We start from the raw sequence: 18,798 nt of genomic DNA, 5'->3' as shown, positions 1-18,798 counted from the left end.
GAAAAGTTCTGCCTTAACACTTCTGAAGTCTTTCTAAATGCGCCTTTATAAAGGATGCCTTTCCTGATCACCGTATGTAAAATAATACCCTATCACTCTCTATCCCCCTGAACCCAACCTTTTTGTTTTTAAGACTTTATTTAATTATTTGACACAGAGAGAGCACAAACAGGGGGACCTGCAGGCAGAGGAAGAGGGAGAAGCAGCCTTCCCACTGAGCAGACCCTGAATCATCACCTGAGCCAAAGGCAGATGCTAAACTGACTGAGCCACCCAGACATCCCAACCCCCTGATCCCAACTTAATTCTATCATGCTGACTGTCACTTGATGCACATTTATTAACTGCCTTCTTTCTTCCTTTATTATTTATTATCTGTTTCTCCGTTCTGGAATGTAAAATGCACAAAAGAACAGATCTTCTCTAATCTGTTAACTACGGAATCATCGTTTCAAAAACAGTACCTGGCATTAATGGGATCTTAATACATACTTCTTGAATAAATGAAAAATAATTCTAAGATAATTAAAACAATGAACTAAATATAAACTTCCTTTCAGTCATGGAAAGGAAATGTGCAAAATTTTATGTATTTTGATTCTCTCTTATATTTATAAGCATCAAGATAATAACTAGATGAAAGATTTATTTTTCAAAAACTTTTTTCATCTGAGAGAGAGACAGAGATAGCAATAGAGATAGCAAGAGAGAGCACAAGTAGGGAGGAGAGGGAGAGGCAGGCTCCCAGCATGGGGCTTGATCCCAGATGCTTAACCAACCGAGCCACCCAGGTGCCCTAGATGAGAGTTTTAAGTATCATCCTTTGTATGTATATGTGTGTGTTATATTCCCTTTATGTGGTAAATATGGTATCAAACTTATTCTACTTACAATAAGAAGTCTTTTTAGATAACCAGGTTTGGACTAAAAAAATCCTCAGCTGCTGATATTTTCCAAGCATGCTCTAAATTCCCAAGGAACAACTAGGTAAGTATAATATATTTGCACTACTTAACTGGTACTTTCCTTGGTCTAAGAAGAGGATAAGGAAATGAAGTATAGAAAGATAAAACATCAGGTTAAAAATGGGAGCAAAGAAGGGGGAAATGATAAACTATATAATACATCTCAATTCTTAAGAAAGAAGAAATAGAGTAGAAAAGAAAAAATAATACATAATATACATTTAAATATAAAAATCATAGTTTGGAACACTGAGCACTTACGATGTGCCAGAAACCTATGTAATACTATTTTAATTTTTAGGGCTGCTATAACAAAATAACAAAATACCACAGACTAGATAGCTTATAAGCAAGAGATTCTTATTTCTTATAGTTCTGGAGGCTGGAAGTTCAAGATGAGAGTACCAGTATGGTAAATCAGAGCCTTCTTCTGGGCTGCAGACTTCTCCATGTGTCTTCACATGATAGAAGGGGCTAGGGAACTCTCTGGGGTCTCTTTTATAAGGCACCAAACTTATTCATGAGGGCTCTATCTTCATAATCTTAAGTACCTCCCCAAAGTCCCACCTCCTAATATTAATGTATTAAGCATTAAGAATTCAACATATGAATTTTGGGGAGACAGACATTCAGACCACACCAAATGATATATATTTATTTTGTAATTTAAGTTAGGATCGCTCTATAAGTAGATGCTAATATACTCTCCCATTTCAGAAAAGAATACTCTGAGTCTTAGAGAAGACAGTGAATGGCCCAAGACCAAATAAATGTTGAAATCAAGATTATCAGCCAGGTCTTCTTACTTCAGACTTATGTTCTTTACCTCTGAGCTAGAAAATATAATGCATAAATTCTGAGCAAGAGCAGTAGTTTGTAATCTCCTGACTATCATGCTACTTCGGTATTTACCCTTAACAGGACATGCACTAGCTAAGATCTTACTGGTGCAGTTAGATCATAGATAAGTATCTAACTATAGCAGTTCTTAGAAATTGATGGTGAAGGATATTACCCTTGACTAGAAAAGAAACAGAGCTGAAAGTTGTTTTACTTTTAATATTATGCAGTATATTTGAAACTGTTGTTCTAGCTGGTAAAGCAGTAAAATATTTTTTATCAAATCCTTGAGTGAAAGTCCCAAGTCTCATTACCATAGATCAAGCTTGGTTGAGAGAACTGCTTAGAAGGGAGAGAAATACACCATTTCCCCAAAGTTAGAAACAGCTTAGTAATAAAGTTCCAGTGATATTTGTTCTTAAATTTCTGTTTAAGCATTTATTTTTAACATTGGAATACCCAGGACAGGGAAGATAAGATGGAATTCACCAAGCATTTGGAAAGTTTCTTCAATGTGCCACTGAGTGTGTTGGGTGACCTGAAAAAGTATGATTTGATCCTTTGGCCCTCAAGTCACCTTATTCATAATTTTAATCTTTGAACAATCTAACCTTATAAACATACATACAGTGAATCCCACCGGTCCTTGGAAGGGATTGCTTTGTGATTAGAAGCCTTAAAAGAGAAATTATGTTGCATGGCCTGGACAGCTCCAATCATTCATTATGACATAAGCCTTGATGTATAGCACAGACTATTTTGTTGTTGTTCTTAGTCTAATAATTTCAGGCATAAAGCATTAGCCACATGAGGTCACTGTTGTTCATACATGCATTATAACTACTGTATAAATCTTGATTCTTCTGGTTGAGTGGTCTTGGGATCTATGACTTGAATAAATAATGTATGTGTGGTGAGGGGCAGGTAGAATATTCCGTAAAGCATACTTCAGTAATTCATTTAACTCAGTTATGCTTCTTTAAAATTTTAAGGAATTATTTTATGGATAAATCAGCAATTATTTTTAATAAATACAGAGTGAAAAATTTTTAGGGTAGTTTGAGAAACAAGAAAGAAGATTCAATAACATGTACAAAAGCTAATTTTGTCCTTAGAGGAATTCTGGAATTATCTGCATTTGGGACTCCCCTCCCAGGTACCTAGTCGTTACTGATGATTTTTAAAGAGCATGTTAAGTTCTATAGTCTTACATGCAGTCAATTATTGTGGAATACCTTCAGCAATATAAGAAATAAATTATTTATTATTTAAATAGCTTATTTTAAATCCATGGTTCCAAGACATTGATGTGGAAAAATAATAGTTGCTGACAGAAGTTGTTACTTCCTCATATGCAGACGTCCATTTTGAGTTAAGGCACTTCAGAGTTACTGAATTTAACAATGGTCACAGAAATTCCAGGCTTTCCAAACAATTAAGCATCCTGGACAGAATGTCCCTGAATTGTGCATGCACGCATGCATGCGTGCATGCATGCGTGTGTTCTTTTCTAGTTCTTCTGCAGTGCTACTAAAACCCATCTTGTCAAGGTCACTGACAGCTTTGATGATATTAAGCCTGATGGACCCTGCTTAGTCCTCTTTCTACTGGATCTCTCAGGAAGGTTGCACAGAATGGACCACTCCCTGTTTTGGGAAATTCTCTTTTGTTCTGCTTTCTCTCATGCCTCCCTTTTCTAATTTCTCTCCTACTTTAAAAGCTGCTTTGTTGGTGATCCCCAACCCTTAAAAATGTGGCATTCTCTGGGTCTTCTTTGAATCCTCTTTTTTTTTTTTTTTAAGATTTTATTTATTTATTTGACAGAGAGAGACCCAGCGAGAGAGGGAACACACGCAGGGGGAGTGGGAAAGGGAGAAGCAGGCTTCCCATCAAGTAGGGAGCCCGATAAAGGGCTTGATTCCAGGACCCTGGGATCATGACCTGAGCCTAAAGCAGACACTTAACAACTGAATCCTCTTCTTATCTCTCTCTACTACCTCTGCAAGTGATCTTTATACATGTCCATTTTTAAAGTAACATCTCTATATTGATGACTACCTAACCTACATCTGCAGTTTATGTTCTTTTATATAATCTATATAACCTATTCTTTTCAGCTTCAGACTAACATATCCAAACTGTCTAGGTCTCGCCTCCACGTGGGAGTCACACAGACATTGCATCTCAGCACCTAGTGCTTTCCTGGCCAGTAGTGGCAGCATAATGGATATTTTTTTAGTGAAATTGTGTGTGAGTGCACATGTACATCATATGTGCACCTGCTCATGAACGAGTTATTTGTATTGTGTTCACTTATGTATCAAGACTACAAGCATAACCATACAAAACGAAATTCTAGCATATATGAAAAAAGCATCTAATACTATTGTCTATGTCCGCATATTTTGAAGATCTTTGGTAAATCACAAAATATGCTGTGTTATCACATAAAATACTGAGAGTCACGGGGACTAATTGAATTCCTTCCCACACTCGGTCACTTTTTCATATTACTATCCAAATTTTCTAGTATCATTTCTCAGTTCTGTTTTCTCAGCTGCCTTATAGATCTCCACTATAAAATAAAGCCCTTTATGCCATATACTGCTTTTCAAACATTAATGAGAAAAAGGATAAATATTATGATACCTTCACTAAGATGCTTACATCCTTATCACAAATATTTCCATTGAATACTTGGTATCTGATTAATTTTAGGATACTTAAAAAAAACAAATTTACCAACTTGATTCAGTGGAGATATGAACAATGGGATCTTTGTGGAGATTAGATGTATAAAGAAAAAAAGGAAAATTATTTATTAATAAGAGTATCATTCAGCACTTTAATATTAGTATCTTGTGAGATTAAAGTAATAGACATGTTAAATCTAATAAAATGGGTCTGATGTTCCTTCAGGGTGTTTTCAGTGTTAAAGAGTCTACCTACCTATTCATTTCTCTTTTTATGATTAGCAGGCTAATTAATTTTGAAGAACTATATTTGGAAAGCCCTTATTAAACTAGGATTATGTCATCTTCATTGTCTCTTTTATGGGACCAGAGATGACTAATGAGAAAAATACAGTAACTTAATATTTTGTTAAAGCTTTTGCCTAATGAGTTCATTCTGGCTGGTTAATTTCAAGACTTATTTCAGTCACTAACTTTTCTGCTTCCTGTTACTGTAAATTATGAAATGTTGAACTCCTTATCACTTGCTACACTTCCATAAGGTTCAATTCAAACCTGTTTCTATTTATAAGTCCTAAGCATCAAATTTCTACTCGATGCAACATATGGTATAGCCATATATCAGGATACTTCACTGCTTTGTATAAATCCTTGGAAAATTGATTGACCAACTTCTTAGGTTTGAAAATTATAAAGGCATCATCATTGTCTACTACTTTGTGTTCTTTTTAATACCTACAATATTCCTGAATGTAGAATGAACAATAACATATAATAAATCTTTTTTTGATTTGGAAAACAACTTATTCTTTTCCTGTTTGGTAATAAATACACTCCCTTACAAAGAAGAAAATTTTTCACCTTTTAGACCAGTGCCATCAATTATAGACAGAATACAGAACCTGGCATCACAGATAACAGCTATCCTTCATTGCATTTTTTTTTTTTGTTAGTCTCAGAAATTATTGCTAACCTGACATCTAATTAAAGACGCTGGTTGGCAGCAAAATTTATGGGTCTTCAGAGATTGTTGATTATTAACGTCAGTGCATGTGTGTGTGTGTGTGTATTTGCAAGTGTGCTTTAATATATACCCATGTCTGTGTGTGGCAGGTAGAAAAAATAAGCAGATTCTATTCCAAAAGAGCTATTTCCTCTATGATTTCTAGATCACAGTTGCCTGATTCCTATTTTAGTGCATAATCAAAATTCATATGCTGTGGTTGCTGTGAGATGTATCATATGCACTGTGGTAAATTCTATTATTATTCCCAATTATATGTTGCCCTCTCTGTAAGAGGTTATACTTCCATGCTCTATGGACATTAGCTTGGCCACGTGACTTGCTTTGGAAATAATGTTGCCACATCCTAGGGAAAGCTCTAAGAATCGACCTGTGGTTCTGCCATTGATCTTTTTTTTTTTTTTTCTTTCCAGCACACAAAGAGTATTTAACATGACTGAGCTTCATTTAAATTGAAATATCACTGGAATAATGATAATAAAAAATACCTAGATAGGCCATGGTCCTTCAGCCAGAGTCCCAGGTAGAAGAAGACATGTGAAACAAGGCTGCAGCTGACCAGCGGTTGAGAACTAACCGAGTAAGAAAGAACCTTTCATTGTTGGAAGCCACTGAGAGTTTCAGGTCTCTGTTAACTCATAGTAACTTAGTGAAAACTGACTCACCTATGTACATGTAACTCCAGTAGGCCACAACCCAAATAAAGTGTTATTTTACTGTATGTGCTTAATTTCATGACAATAAACCTATCAATTAATAAATTTTATGGTTTCAAATGTTTAGTATTAAAACAGAATGTCGTGAACCTGGTAGGCAAGCAGGAACTTGTTTTTTTAGAGAGAGAGAGACAAAGGTAGAGTGAGAGAGGGAAAGAGAGAGAGAGAAAGAGAGATGGTGGGGAAGGAGCAAACTGAGAAAGAGAGAAAGAATCCCAAGCAGGCTCCACACCCAGCATGGAGCCCAGCAGTGCTGCAATCTCATGGCCCTGAGATCACCACTTGGGCTGAAATCAACTGTCAGACACTTGACTACAGGAGCCACCTAGAATTCCCAAGCAAGAACTAAAATTCTTTACATCCCACCCACCCATTGATTCAAATGAGAATAGATTTTCATTTTATAAAAAAAGGCTTGAGGGGTGCCTGGGTGGCTCAGTGGATTAAGCCTCTGCCTTCGGCTCAGGTCATGATCCCAGGGTCCTGGGATTGAGCCCCTCGTCGGGCTCTCTGCTCAGTGGGGAGCCTGTTTCCCTTCCTCTCTCCCTCTGCCTGCCTTTCTGCCTACTTGTGATCTCTGTCAAATAAATAAATAAATAAAAATCTTAAAAAAAAAAAAAAGGCTTGAATACTTAAATATTTGCATATAGACTTTCCTTTTGTTTCCTAGTCTTGCCCAGTTCTCAAACACCATTGCAAGTAAGAACTGCTTTGACAGCTATATACATAAAAAGTAATGTGTTGTTCTTTATGAGTAGTTTAGAACCTAATGTGTAGCAATGTTGTAACCTCACTGTACTACAGCATTACTACCAGTATTTTATATTGCATCAATTTAGTCCACTTGAGTTTATTCCAGTCAATTCTTACAACATGTGTAATTTAAGAAAGCACATTTTCAGTTCTCAAAAAACATTTGGTTAAACCCAGTATTATATTCTCCAATGGGATGTGGTGGCAGATTACACGTTTTATGTAATTATCTTCCTAAATTATAATTTCGTTTCTGAAATTTGGTCCAGAAAAAGTGTTTGATTTGTACATTGGTACCAGCTGTGTACATCTTGAAACTATTATAAAGGATTCTCATATGCAGAGATATGCTCATTTGTCCTGTGGAAGATGCAAAGAATCAGATCTCACAAACCCTGCAATAGATATTCTTCAAAAAACAACTACCAAGTATGTTTCCTACTCTCCTGGATAGCACTTTGGTTTTGTTAACATTGATTTAATAAGCAGTTACTGAATACCTAAAATGATAAGACTTAGACACTTGAAAATATAGGGAGCTTACATATGAAAAAGAGAAAAAATCCTTTTATGCTTCAGCAAAAAATAATTTGTAATAAGTACATAGGGTTAGCAAATGAAAGAAAGCTGAGTGAATAAAAAAAAAAAAGAATGAATTTCAAGTTGAGTTTCAACGGAGGGCTGGACTTCAGTAGTTGAATATGAAGGGGCTCCTGTGTGGTGTGTTCTCAAACCTCAGTGGCCTTGGTTCCTCCTCTTTCAAAGAGGAAGAGTATGGGATTTGTGGGTATTTGTACTCTATCAGTTATTCAGAATATTTTGTGTCCAAGACCTTTAAGTATTGAGTGACCATGTAATTTGTTAAACTGAAGTACTTTTGAGATTTAAAGGGGGACATTACTAATCATTATCCTGAGATAACAGGCATAAATTAGGTTTGTTTTGGACACACTGAGACTTATGGCCAACTTCCTGAAATAATCTGATGAAAGTTGTGGATATTAGATTAGGAAATCTAGATTATTATCTACCCCCAATTTTGGGGGAGTCCTTTTCCTCTACAACTGTCCTTTTCAAATTTCAAATTATAAATTGTTCTATTCTCAGTGGCTTTGAAATCAATCACACTGAAACGTTGAGTTTCAGGGGTTTTCTTATTGATTACATAAGGCAAGTCATATCGTTAATTAAAGTTGCAAACAAAACCCAGCCTCCTACTTTAAGACCCATGGAATTTCAAGGTGTCTCCTATACCCTTAAATTTAGTTCAGTGAGCATGGACTTTAGAGTCAGAAAAACAGGAATTCAAGGCCTACTACTTATTATAAGTCTACTGCTTATTATTTGTGTGCCTTTGGAGAAATTATTACTCTCCTTAAGCCTCAGTTTCTCCTTATATAAAAGGGTGCTTTTGTGAGGATGAACTTAGGTGAGAGACGTGTAGTGCTTAGCATAATGCTGGTCAAAAAATATGTTTCAAGGTGCAATATTTTATATTATTTATCTCATTACTTTCCAGTAATTCTCTAAGTCATGGCAACAAAGAACAATAGGTAAAATACCTCCGCCCTGGCTTTCCCCAAGATTCATACACATATAACCAGCTGCCTACTTGATATGTCACCTAGGTAGCCTACACAATGCTACAAACATATGGAAACAACCATCTGTGTAAGATCAAGCAAAAATTGACCCTCCAAAGTCTTCTCCATCTCTAGACATGGTATCCCTGTTCACTCAGGTGGTCAGGATAGAAACACAGGAAAATTCCTAAAGTCACAACTCTTCCCACAACCCAGAGGCCATTGGTGCATGAGAACTGTTGACTCTACTCCCCAGAGTAGAGTTTTCAAACCTGACCACTCCTATTGCCCCACAAGGACAACCCTGATCTCTCTCCAATCTTTTCAACCCAAACAGCGAAAGTAAAAATTTTAAATTCAAATCACATTCCCAACTGTAAACACTAAAATATATGTGTTTGTTTGTTTGTTTGTTTGTTGGGGGGAGTCACAGAGTGGGAGAGAATCTCACTCAGGCTCCACACCCAGCATGGCGTCTGATGCGGGGCTCAATCTCACAACCCTGAGATCATGACCTGAGCCAAAACCAAGAGTCAGACCCTTAACTGACTGCACAGCCCCGGTGTCCCAACATTCATATTTTATTGAGTAATTTCTTTAATTTAAAATCCTGGCCTACAAGGTCTTCTTTCATGATCTAGGACCTATCTACCCATCTAGGTTCATTGTCTCCTGTCTCTCTGTTCTTCTCTTACATTGCAGTCACTCTGGTTGTCTTTCTGTCCTTTGCATTTCGTAAGTGTGTTTCCTCTTAGGATCTTTGAAGTTTCTGTATCTTCTGTCTGGAATCATTTTCCCCTGGATACTCTCATGACTCCCACCTTCATATTTTAAGTCTCAGGTCAACTTTAATTTCCTTGAAGAAGTCTACCCTAACCATCCTACCTAAAGAAGGATTACTCTATCCATTGTAAAACATTTTTACTATGTATTTTCTTATCAGCCATTAGCCTGTGAATGTATGTTGTGTACATTTATTGGTTTTCTTTTCCCCCAGGAGAAAGTAGATGCCATAAAGGCAGCGGCTTTGTCCCTTCTACTACTATTTTCCCAGCAGCCAGAGTGTTCCTGGCACATAGTGGATGCTCAAAACAGTTACTGAGTATACAACACTCTGCTCTCTGTTGTGTTTCCTAAGCTTTGTGGTTGTCTTCATAGACACACATTCACCAAGCCTTCAATAATAGTGTGGAGAAGAAAAGACAAGTCCTCATCTACAGCTTTATAGACCAAAGCCTAATCATGAAGAAATCAGCCACTGAATTACTGGTGCTTGGTGTTGACGTGGTTCTAATAAACATTGTCAACTGAGAAACAATACAATAAGCGAGGCAACTTAACAGCAACAAAACATGTGACTTTTATTTCTGATAAGGTGGATAGTGGAGAAAAAATCTGTAGAGAGGTGAGATCCGTAGGACTAAATTGGATACTCCTACTTCAGCCTCAAGTGTGGATGAATAATCTTTGAGACAATCTTTGTAAAAGGTCTAGCTTGGTGCATGTAGGCATGCTGGCTCCTTAGAGGGAGAAAGGACTAGGTTGCATATGCCCAGTTTCTGCTTTTGAATTTACTGTGCAGATTAAGGTCAGCTTTCTCCCCTGCAGAGAAGTGAATAAGAGGCCAGAGACAAGCAGCACTGGTATAATCATAGAACCCTCACCAATGGACAGAAACATAAGTTGTGATGAGGAAGTGCTCCTCGGTCTGTGACAAACACTGTAATTTCTGACATGTATACATTTTTATTAAATGCTCATATATTGCCTTTCCTCAATTTTTAACTCTTTAAAAATTTTTTCACTAATCCTGAGAATAAAGGAAGTAGACCATAGTGTTTCATATTCTAGATGAAGATGAGAATGAAATGGCCCTAATCTAAGGGGAACTTAGTGATCTTTAGGAATAACTTCTGATGATATGATCCTTGAGAATTATCATAAGACTAACATTTGAAATGTATTTTAAGTCGACATTTTATTCTATAGGCACTCATATGGAAGCTGAAATGGAGAAATTACCCCTTTTTATTGAAAAATCATTGCTTATTATGACTAAATTTGGAAGTCCTACATTATTTACCCAGTGTGATAGCAGACATTAAAACGTTCATTACTAAGAGAAGGTCTTAGCTTCAATTTTCTCTCCTCTAAACAATATATTGAACATGTAGAAGTATCTTGAGCTCAGTGTGAGCTTATGTTAATAGTACTATTTTTTCAAATTTAAAAACTGTCTTTGGAATTTTATGTTACTTTAATTTTCAAAGATTTTTAGCATCTATAAATGGAGTGTATCACTTATGCAGAGCATCAGATTGGATGGTTAATGAAGAAACCCGTACAATATAAATTTTAGAAAGGAATAAATGGGGAGTTTACTGAGAAGGGGCTTTGACACATTACCTCAGTTTTATCCCTACAAATACTACCATGTTGGCCCCATTTTCTTTGTTCTACAGTTCCTCCTTAATATGTCATGACTTTATTTCTCTGTCAGATGACTTTTACTAAATAAATCTCATTACATCCCTTTCTCTTTCTAGCTTCATGTCAAGTGTGAGTATCATCAGTTACTTCTGTGGTCCCTGTGAGCTAGATCAGAGACACTTCCCAGCATTCTTTACCAAGCAGATTTAGAACAATCCTCTCTGAGCTTACCTCTCTCTCTCATCAAATTATTACAGGATGGTGAATTATCTCACTTTGGGCATAGATTCCCACTGTTTGCTTACCTTAATCTACTATCTCATGTGGGGAGAGCATGAAATGATCACGATTACCTGCCAACCCTGGTCAGCTAAATACTAATCGGAAGACCCTGGAATTTCTGCTAAACTCCCCCAAGGTACTGGCCGCTCTATGTGAATAAGCAGATTGTCACCAGATCATGAAAGGAATCCTAGAGAATAATGCCTTGGTTAGAAGCACAATGAATCCAGTTCTGGGTGTTCTAAGGTCAAAGGATGACCATATTGTTAAGATTAAGTAGGTCAATGAGGCTACTTACTTACCTAACAGAAGTGTTAACTACAAACTATCTTGGGGAAAAAAAAAAAACAGGTGTTTTAGTAAAAACACTAAATGGTATGTATAGTGGTCTCTCTGAAGTAAGTTATCCATTTTTCTGGGTCTGGATTTGGATACTGAGCAGCGGAAGCATAAATGCTGTAATGACCTCATGGAGACTCAGAATCATGAGCAAGACCATCATCTGTTGTCAATGCAAATGCTACCAGAAAGGATCCTGTGTGCTAGTGTGGGTTCAGGAAAACATCACTAGTGTGTTTTCAATCCACAATGTGTGATAGATGTTGGCTTGAATCTGATCTGCTCTAGGGACTGTGAGTGATATTACAAACCTTCTTTGTAGGATACAAGGTATGTTTATTTGCCTACGGCAAATATTGTGGTATGGTTAGGTTAGCATGCTCCTAAAAAGATGGTAAGTATTGGTTTAATGGGATCTCAGGTGGAGCAGTCTTACAGGTTTTAAAGATTAAATAAATGATTCTCTAACTTCAGACATCTTAGATAGAAGTTTGCATATGATGACCAGGTGAACTGAATCCATTATCAAGTGCTGGTAGCAGTAAGCCAGTAATAGATTTTGGATTAGTATTCAAGGGTCTGGGGTGCCTGGGTGGCTCAGTGGGTTAAGCCTCTGCCTTTGGCTCAGGTCATGATCTCAGGGTCCTAGAATAGAGCCCCCTGTTGGGGGGGGCTCTCTGCTCAGCAGGGAGCCTGCTTCCCCCTCTCACTCTGCCTGCCTCCCTACCTACTTGTGATTTCTCTGTCAAATAAATAAATAAAATCTTTTAAAAAAAAGAATTAAAAGGTCTAAGAGGGTGAGAGAGATAGTGGGAATTCAAAAATTTTAAAGGGAAATATGTGTTTTTCCATAATTAATTTATAGTGCCCAATAATACTATATGAACAATCACTACCTTGAGGTCTTGGAACATTTTATATCATTTCATTTAATTTTTCCAGCAATCATATAAGTATTACATTATGTCCCCATGTTTTAAAGTTATGGGGGTTAGAAAAATTAAAAGAAGGTGCCTGGGTGGCTCAGTTGGTTAATCATCTGCCTTCGGCTTAGGTCATGATCCCAGCCTTCTTGCTCAGTGGAGAGTTTGCTTCTTCCTCTCTCTACATGCATCTCCTGCTTGTGCTCTCTCTGTTAAATAAATAAATAAAATCTTAAGAAAAAAGAAAAATGAGATGTCTAAAGTTGGATATATTATAAACAGCAAAGGGGAATATTGGTTCTTCAAAAAAATAAAACTAGAGCTATCATATGACCCAATTCCACTTCTGGGTATGTATCCAAAGAAAATGAAATCAGTATCTCTAAGAGATATCTGCAATCCCATGTTCACTGTAGATTTATTCACAAAATTCAAGATATGAAAACAACCTAAGTGTCTGTCAATGAATGAATGGATAAAGAAAAATGAATGGGTAAAGAAAAATGAATGGGTAAAGAAAACCTGATACACACACACACACACGTATGTATGTATATCTACATAAATGCATGTGTACCCACATATATACATAGGTATGTATATGCATACATAGGTATGTATGTACATACCTACATGAACTTATGAACTTTGAGGGCATTATGCTAAAAAGAAATAAATCAGAAAGAGAAAGACAAATAGTGTACAACATCACTCACATGTATTATCTTAAACAGAAATGGGGAGTAGAATGGATGGAGGGTGGGGGAAACGGGGAGATGTCGGCCAAATGGTATAAACTTTCAGTTAAAAGATGATTATGTTTTGGGGATCTAACATATAGCATGGTGATTATAATTAACAATACCATATTATATACTTGAAAATTGCTTAGGGGTAGGGCTGAAATATTTTCACCATTAAAAAAAAATAGCAATTATGTAAGTTGAAGAAGGTGTTAGCTAACCCTATATGGGTTAAAAAGCAATTCACAATCTATAAGTGTATCAAATTAACACTTAAATTTATACAATGTTACATGTCAATTACACACCAATAAAGCTGGAAGCAGAAAGAAAGACGGAAGGGTGGAGAGAAGGAAGGAGGGAAACCAAGGAGGGAGGGAGGAAAGGAAAGATAAGATTGAGTATAAAACAAATGGTTTGATGCTTGGTTACAAGGAGCTCAATATTTAGAGGAACTCAGTGGCAGCATTTTTTTCTAAAATACTATTTTTGTCTGGATTTTCCTTATTTTTGGTGTTGTTGTTTTGTTTTGTTTTGTTTTAGAAACTCAGAGAGTGCAGGAAACTGTAAGACACTATAGCTTCTGTGATGCTGGGTCCTTAAGTTTTTGACAACAACAGGTATTATATAAGACTCCACAGTTGGCTGTTACACAGTGAAAGATAAAGTTAGCCATGGCAATAGCACCAGGGATGTGCTCTGCTTTCCATATGACTAAAGAAAGTAAGACTTCAATGCTCTTACTTGTAAAATCTCTCTCTATTAATACAAGTTATGCTAAAATATGTGTTCTTGGTGTATGAATTTTGTGGGAAAAGGCTATATGAGATATTTGAAATAGTGAATATTTTGTGTAGGTAGCCTTAAAAATACTTTGTGACCTGTTGAGAACTATATATTTGTTAATCACTACAATTACCTAATTTTACTGACCATGAATACCACTCTACTTCATTAAGCTTTTATAAGTAACAGTATAGTATGATTTTTAAATTTTTTTTTGTCCTGTACTGGAACATCCAAGGTATTTTACAGCTTATAATACCTCCCTCTCTAGCAAAGAAAAAAGAAAACTCTCTCCAAAATTCATTTTTACTTGGTTAAAAAAGGTTTTTGCTTTAAGACCCCTTTACAGAAATCCCTTTTTAGTTAAAAAGACTTAAAGCATAAGACAATATGACAATTTCGTCACCATGCAAAATGTGAAAACTGTAATTAAAATAAGGCATTTCACAAAAGTATGTGACAGTGTAAATGTCACTTGGGCAATCAAATCTTGAAATCCTGTAGGAGACTTGGGAAAAAAAGTACTTGGCATTCCATCTTCATAGGAATCTTGAAATATCTGTCATAATTTGGTATTACTATAATCCTGCTAGAATGAACACAAACAACTCTAAGAAGTATAAACTTCCAATAATTTTTATTGTGTCTTAAATAGAGTATACAAATATTTTCCTGGCTTTGGTTTTCTTCCCACATCATAAACACATTTGCTAGTGCATTATTTTAAAATGGTATTCTTTAGTCCAACACTGATACCTAATTATATATTGTCAATCAAATAAATACACTCAATTCCTATCTTTTGATTCAAGTAGTCACATTTTAATGGGAACATATTAAAAACAAATAAGTTATATGTGTATAACTAACATATTCATATGTCTTAATACATTTACATTTAAAGTATAATGAAGTTATTGACAGAAAAAAATGTGTACCATGTTTTGTATAGAAAGGAAGCTTATGATATATTTGGATTTGAGTATGGCAATACATATATGACTATAACAACTGATAGGAAAAGTATATTTTTTATTTTTAGGATTCAAATATTGAACTGTTTGCCAAAGGACTGTAGAACATCAAGTCCTTCATATATACTTACCATGGCAAAGGACTGGAAAAAAAAAAACAGCGAGGTAAATACGTTTATCGAATATGTTTACTCAAAAATTGATTTCTAGATGTCTTGGCCATACCATACAATATGGAGCAAAGACATCTGGCTCTAGTTTTGGTGGCTTCCTACATCTATACTCCCTTCTTTCCGATCCATTTTATGTAAAACTTCAAGGTGACTTCCTGGGATGTAGCTCTCATCCTTTCTCTGCTCGAGATATTTCATGGGCTCCTCATTGTCACTCGGAGGCCAAACTCTTCACGCTGACATTCAGACCTGCCTTTCCAACAACATTGCCCAGGCTCCCTATGTTGCTGCTAAAATAACCTATTTGCTGAGCTGGGATCTGTGATGTTTCTACCTCCAAGCCTTGAGCCAGCTTAAATACTCTGTGCCTGACTCACCCAAGTGACAGTGATTTCCCCTTGTCAGAACTGCCATGGCTCTCAGCCCTCATTTCTACTGATTTATGACTCTGAATAATTTTTCTTTTTGCTATGGTGATTTTTAGTCTCCCACCTTCCCCTAAAGGCAATATGTGTTTCACTCAAATTGCAGCTGTTAACAGTTATAACATTTTTGTCCCCTCTCTGCTGGCTGCTCTTCCCCTGTACCCCACTCTCTCATTATTACCTACTATTAGAAGAAAGGAGGAGAGTCCTGACCAGGCAGGGGGAAGAGAAGGGAAACTCACTACCAGAGCGGGGCACCTGGGTGGCTCAGTGGGTTAAGCCTCTGCCTTCGGCTCAGGTCATGATCTCAGGGTCCTGGGATGGAGCCCCAAATCGGGTTCTTTGCTCAGCAGGGAGCCTGCTTCCCCCTTTCTCTCTGCCTGCCTCTCTGCCTACATGTGATCTCTGTCAAATAAATAAATAAAATCTTAAAAAAAAATAAAAATAAACCACCAGAGGACTGGTGGAAAGCAGGGTAAGTGGCAGAAGTAGGGGAATTCCCGCAGACAAAGGGAAAGTGTTTTGTGGTCCTTTCGCTACCTACTCTGGTTGAGGTGAAATTCCTGAATGGTGGGTGTAGACTGTTGCCACATTCTCCACTCTGACAATCCCAACAGGAGGCTGTAGCATCAGAGTAAAATTGGCAAGGCAATGTGATTGGACAGAATGACTTCCTGGATACAGTTTTCCAGTATCTCCTGGACTCCTAAGTCACATGGATCGTATCCCGAAATTCCCTGTGGTCCCACAGAGGATTCTTGAGTCAGGCTGGCAGGGCTGTCTGGAGGTGTAGAATGATGACATTGTGACACACAGCAGGTTGGCTGTTGGGCTGAACAGTATTATGACTAATGAGAATTTTATTGTGATTTGAAGTTGGTGCTTATGTGGTTTCCCAAAGAGGCATGTGTGAAAACAAAAAGACTTCAGGAAGTGGTATTGGCCATGCCCCCGCTCTCAGATCATCATCAGAAGGTATCAATGGAACACCCATGTTTACCACAAAATACCTAGGCAAAGCCCACTGGAAGCATTTCAGAATCACTGTCTTTACTGCACAGTATCAGGACAGGCAATGGAACCTGAACAGAACTACAAGGAAGTCATGGTTCTACATATCCTCCAGCTCACAACAAAAGAAGGTAAACACAAAATGCCTGCATCTTTCATTTGCTTCCAAATTCAAAAAGGACCATTTAAATTTAGTATCCCAGTTAAGAATTCATGCCTTCTCTCTCAAAAAGGGAAAACAAACATTTGATTAGAATATCATATTTATATTACTGAATGCCTTAACTATAAAAAATACACAACTGTGTTTAGGGGTTTATTTTTCTTCCCTCCAGAAGCCCAAAACATACCACTGTGTAAGGATTTTGAATTAATCCTATTATAAGTAAGTACACTACATCTACTTTCCTAACATTTCTCTTTGTCACTTCCTAATATTCTATTAAATTGGTATTTATTAGGGTTGTAGAAAGATAAACTGGGGAAAGCACAGCAAATAAAGAAATTTTACAGTAACTACATTATCTGGAAAGATACTTTCAAGCTGTGTAATAAATCTTAATTACACAGAAAAAAAATGTAGAGTACATAATACTATTGCTTCACTGAAAACTAATAATTTGTTTAGCCTCATTCTATTGAATGGTTTAAATACTCTATTCCTCATTTCATAATTGTAGGAAATGAATCCCAACTTTTAACTTGCCCTTGAGAATGTGAAGTCATTTGAGTGGATAGAATATATTCCCATTACTTGTCCACATTATACAAAATCCAAAGTTGAATTATTATTAATCTTTTTCATTCTGGTTGATTCAGAGCAACACTTTCTTTTATATTCAATTAGCTTGTTTCCCTGATATATTAGTATAAAGGTAATTTTTTTATTGTGATACAATAGCCTTATGTCTAAATTTTAATTTTTACTTATTTTAATGTTCAGGAAACAAGAAGCTTCCTTGAATTATGATTCCCTTTAATTATATAATGGTTAAAACAGAGATTTGAAAACACGGTCCCCAACTTCTTTGACATTCTTTGACATTGTCTGGTAATAGTGGGGCTCTACGTCTTCCCCTCCTTTAGGAAGGGCTTGTAACTTCCTTATAACTAGTAGAATATGGGGGAAGACCAATAAAATAAGATAAAAACAGAGAGGAAAGCAAACCATGAGACTCATAACTACAGGAAACAAACTGATGGTTGCTGGAGGGGCGTTGGGTGGGAGGATGAGGTAGCTGGGTGATGGGTATTAAGGAGGACAGTTGATGTGATGAGCACTGGCTGTTGTATACAACTGATGAATCACTAAATTCTACCCTTGAAACTAATAATATACTTTATGTTAAGTAACTGGATTAAAAAAAAAAAAGAATGTGAAGGAGGTAGAGCCAGGTGACTTTTGAGGATGGGTTAATAAAAGGCAGTCCAGCTTCTGTCTTGTTGGCTGCAATATTGTACTGTGAGTCCTTGGCTGCCATATAAGAAATCTGGCTATTTGGAAGCAGCCATGTTGTGAGGAAGCCACGTTGCATGGACAGGCCACACACCTGCCTTAAGATCTGGTCCTCAAGCCCTTCCAACCCATGTGCTAGACTTGTGAGTAAATGAACTTGAGGTGAGCCCTGCCCTGAGCCACAAAGCCATCCTCAGCTATGAAGGCACCTTCAGCCTCGGAAGTCTTTCCAGCTGAAAGCTCCAGACAGTACAGAACAAACGCTTCCCTCTGTGCCCTCTCTGAATTCCCCACCCATAGAATCCACAAACAATAAAATTATTGTTTAAGGCCATTATATTTGGAGTGGGTTGTTACAACAGCAATTAGAGCAGTAGGCTTGTCCTTACACTTATTTTCCAATTCTTCATGTTAAAAAAAGAATCAGCACAAATTAGGGGGAAATCAAAAGATGAAAATGTGGCTTTTCTAATCCCTACAAATGTTATTTCTAAAATTGCATGGCTTTCTATGAGATAATTTACTAAAATAATATATAATTGAGAGTCTACATTTGTAAAATAATTGTATAAATAAGCCTTAAAATATCTCATAATAAACATGATTGAAATGTTAAAAATAATCAAGTTAATGCATGCAACTGATCACCAGGAAATAGGTACTGAGATCCTAGCTTATTCAT

Source organism: Martes martes (genome assembly GCF_963455335.1).
Source record: "Martes martes genome assembly, chromosome: 6".
NCBI classification, from domain to species: domain Eukaryota; kingdom Metazoa; phylum Chordata; class Mammalia; order Carnivora; family Mustelidae; genus Martes; species Martes martes.
The sequence above is the reverse complement of the archived record's forward strand: the minus strand, read 5'-3'. Positions refer to the sequence as shown.